The sequence below is a fragment of the Bidens hawaiensis genome, unplaced genomic scaffold (genome assembly GCF_021521415.1).
Source record: "Bidens hawaiensis isolate Kalapana, Puna unplaced genomic scaffold, B.hawaiensis_p1.1 tig00060232_1, whole genome shotgun sequence".
Classification (NCBI taxonomy): Eukaryota; Viridiplantae; Streptophyta; class Magnoliopsida; order Asterales; family Asteraceae; genus Bidens; species Bidens hawaiensis.
In genome coordinates this window covers 57,305-61,688 of record NW_027500863.1, presented here as the reverse complement: position 1 = coordinate 61,688, position 4,384 = coordinate 57,305, and the positions used below count along the sequence as shown (strand labels likewise).

Below are 4,384 nucleotides of genomic sequence, written 5' to 3'. Positions count from 1 at the left end.
ACCTGGGGGCGCTGTTCACCAATTTATAGCCCCTTATCACCCCACTATGGATAGCCTAATGTTTTATATTACGACATTGGTGTTTTCGGAGTCGGGCTTAATAATTTTTTGGTTCTAAATCGAAATGAAATTTTGTGGCATTTCATAACAATTTGTGTATATATATATAAAAAAACAAACAATAACTCGTCACCTGAAACTAAACAACATAAATGTTTATCACCAGACCAACACCTCTAAGGACTCTAAATGACCATCAATACCTCTTTAAACAGTCGTCGTTCATGACTAATCATCAATCACATACAAATAAATATATTTAACTATTTTAACCACCTGATAAAAAGAACTAATTAATATATGATGATAATATACAATTTAAATGGAGGCCCAATTAGTTGTTTCAATCCCTAAAACGTCTAATAGGCGGTTTACATCCATTCAACTATTGAATTAGCCCTTTTTAGCAATTTCCACTAAGAAACGCGGCTCACAAGTAGCATCAACCATCCACTGATTCGTGTTACCATGTTTTGAGGGACGAGATTCGATTATGGTGTCGGATTAGAGCGGTCGTTAGTCTACTTATCTAGGCATCTAGCATTCGAGTGGGTCAGTGAATTGAATTATTGTTTGTTACATTATTTGGTTGACTTACTATTTCTTGTTTTGATGTTCATTCATTTATATTTGTCAAAGTATTGCTTGTTGCTGTTCTTTGGTTCGTATTTTGGCTGTTACAGTTCATATTTGTTTAGAATTGGCAATTTTATTATTTAGGTTGTTAGCAATTTTAATATAAATTCGTCTTTTAGACTTAGGATTTTCTTAATGCTTTTTGTAAACGGTATTGTAGAAAAAGAATGTTGTTTCAATATGAGACTTGACTAATTAATTATTAATGAAAACTGAACGCTTCCTTACAATTTGTGCAGATTAAACATAGTCATTGCATTGCTAGTCATTTATCAATATATCAGACTGGTGAACATTGTACTAAAGGTGAAAATAGGCTGATTAGACGAGTTGAGTCTGTTTAAAAATGGGTCTATGTCAAAATTATTAATTATTTGTGTTGGTCAAAACAGGGCTGGCGCAAAGATTGGACCATTCGTCTTTGGAATCCTCACCGGGAAATTCATATCAAAACCTATATTTCACATCATCATAAAATCTGTGACGTCCACTTGACACCATAAGCTATACATGTTACTTCTCTTCGTATATTTCATATTACTTCTGCTTTTGTTATAATTTGTTCGATTTGGCGATTATTATTATTGTTGTTGGTGTTGGTGTTATTGTTGTTGTTATTATTATTATTATTATTATTATAATTCGAGAGGTGTTTGTTTGTAATTTGTGTTAACCCTAGCTGAAATTAGACTAAGTTTGCTTATGCTTTTGATTCTGTATCCATTTGTCATATAGTATATGCTAGATGATCATTAGCCCATGAAGTTGATGCTTAATCGAATCTGTGGTTGATCACTTTGTTTGACTAATCAACTGAACTTGATGTTTAATCGAATCTTATTGTTAAGGAAATTAGAAACACTGATTTTTGAAACCTCTCTTATTGATATTCAGGAGGAAGAATTTATGATCTGAGCTCCAGTCTAGAAAAAATATCTTCTCTTATCAACTTGTTAAATCTATCCCCTGACTAGTTATTTTTCTTAGTAATAAATAGGTTATTTGTTTTTAGGGTATTTAACTTACCTTTTGTTCTATTTATTAGAGATAATTCAACAATATGCACATATGATGGTGATCGGCAAGTCTTCTATTGGGATGTGTCAGCCACTCAACCAGTCATGTGATCCGAAGGTTTTGAGGCCATGCTAGTGAGGTATCTTGATTAGCATCACATATATAAGTTGTTTTATATCTATTGATTTGTGGTAAGTTAATATGATGATTGGCTAGAATGGACATAATTGAAAAATTGAAATTATTGCTAGCATATATAATTATATAAGCATGCTATTGATTAATCTTTTTGTGGAGTGCAATTGAGAAACTACGAATAATATGTTATCTCATGTTTTCTACTATAGGTTATGACAAATGCTTGTTATTTCAACTTTAGTTTATTAAGTGATCTAGGTGAATGATGTATTGTTCAATGAATATGCATCTGTAGTTATATCAGCTGGGTATGTCGTTTTTTTGCGTGCCTGGGACTGTAGATCTGGAAGCACTGAGCCTATTACATGCTTATAAAGATATAATATAATCGTTAGTTCATATTCATATATGCTAAATGTTTAATTTATTTTGCAGATTATCAACATCTTTCTAGATGGTGTAATGCCAGTGCACATTTCATTCTATAAAAGAAGAGGTAGGTCCCAGCAGAGCCTAGTTGGACCCGCAAGACTCACCTCAAAGAGACGTCTGCGCAGTTGGACCCGCAAGACTCACCTTCAAGAGGGACGTCTGCGCAAAGACCAAACTCGCAAGACTCACCTTGAAGAGGGACGTCTGCGCAAAGACCAACTGGATCCGCAGGACCCACCACGCTCAGAGACGCGACGTCCTTACGCGCAGTACGCAAGTTGTTCCCGCAGGAAAAGCCTCCCAATGGTGACGTACTCCGCCTGTTCCCGCAGCTACGGATACTAGCCATCAGGGAAGGCTACCCGCACAGCAAGGCTACACGCACAAGGCACTAACTCTCAAATAATTCAGTAATGTCACCTGAAGAAGGAATGAGCAAGCCGGGAATACTCCCGCCCAAAGCCGGGAAAACTCCCGCCCAAATGAGCCAGTCCGTACGCTACTGGAGGATCTTTTGTACTATACCGGCCAAGGTATGGACAAAAGATCTGACCAAAGCTGCGACAGCTCACTGACAACAGTACGACGAGCAGCACGCTCTAGTACTTAATGTCACTATCAGCCGCCGCCTACTCACCAACCCCTGTCGTGGCACGTGCATAGCCTGCAGTTGGTGGAAAAGGAATAGTACACAGCCGGCCATGTCACTATCAGCCGCTGCCTACCCACCAACCACTAGCATGGCATGTGCGTAGCCCACAGTTGGTCGAAAAGGAATACTATTCAGCCGGCTGTACCTGCTTGGAAACCTACATTCGGCTATAAATACTCCAACACCTTGGAACGGTATCATTATCTTATATCTTCATATATTATCTGATATCTTCTCTCTAGCTATTTCTCTTAATATACACTTATATTCAAGAGCAACCTAGTCTGATTCTCACGCCGGAGGGTGGTCACAAGAAGGTACCCCCCCTTCTCAGTGACGAGCTCACGGTGTCTGTTTTGCAGGTCACCAGAAGAATAACCATCTTGCCGGACCTAACCCTCGTGGGAAACATCTATTTAACCCCCAGATTATCCGTAGTCTGCCGGGGTCGATTAGTGTTTCTTCATTGGCGCCATCCGTGCATAAAAGCTAGAACTTATTCTTTTTCAGTTTTTTCAAAACTTCTGGAAAGATGGTTAACGTTACTCCGGTCCCAAAGCCAGCGAGTGACCAAGAAACCCCGGTAATCACAACCCCAGCTACTGGGAGGAACACCGGTGAGTACACAAATTTTACGAACACTACCCCGGTTACTCAAGCCAGGGCAAGTGCACACTACCCCGGTTACCCGAGCCGGGGCAAGTGCAGTAAACAATCCTTCACTGGGATTCACCGATACCCAGTTGGAGAGACAACATGCGAGGATCCTCCGCCAAACACTCGATCAAGTTAAAGCGTGGGCCGAAGCACGTCAGAAGGAATTCCAAGCTGAGTTGGATGAACGCTTGCGTTCACTCCGACAGGCTGACGAATTCGGAAGCACTCAACAGCTTAACATGAGCAGTGAGTGCGAGTACTCGGACGACGATTGGGAGGAATCCGACACCGACGCAAACCCTCTCCATAGGGCAAAAGGGAAGCGTAAGGAAACGGACTTCCAACCGAGAAGGAATTTCGGAGAAACCTTCAAACCAAGGAGCGCGGGGGGAAACCCACGTGACTTCTCCAAACCTTTAGACCAACTGCTGCAAATGCGGGAACGTCCAAGTTTGCAAGGGACATTGCGGAAGCAATCGCCCCGAGAAGTGCCAAACAGATGTCCAACATCGGCACTTATGATGGTATATCTGACCCAGACGATCATTTGAACAGATTCATAGCGGGGGCAACCGTCAGCAATTGGACGGAACCCACGTGGTGTTACATGTTCCAAATGATGCTGGTTGGGGCAGCCAGAGCGTGGTTCGACCTTCTACCGGTCCACCACATCTACGATTGGGCAGACTTCCAGCAGAAGTTCAGCCAACACTTCAGTCAGCAAAGAAAGTACACCGAAGAGCAATGGACGATCCTCAAATGCATCCGAGAGGAAGATGAATCTTTGCTAGA

The 4,384-nt window shown here is 40.9% G+C and overlaps 1 long non-coding RNA gene across 1 annotated transcript; it reads left to right on the top strand.

Annotated features, from left to right (window-relative positions):
* Positions 1 to 431: 431 nt before the first annotated feature.
* On the top strand, positions 432 to 2,316 carry LOC143602957 (uncharacterized). The gene is made up of 3 exons (XR_013147954.1): positions 432 to 612; positions 1,742 to 1,852; positions 2,287 to 2,316. It is a non-coding gene; the product is annotated as an uncharacterized LOC143602957 (long non-coding RNA).
* Positions 2,317 to 4,384: the final 2,068 nt, after the last annotated feature.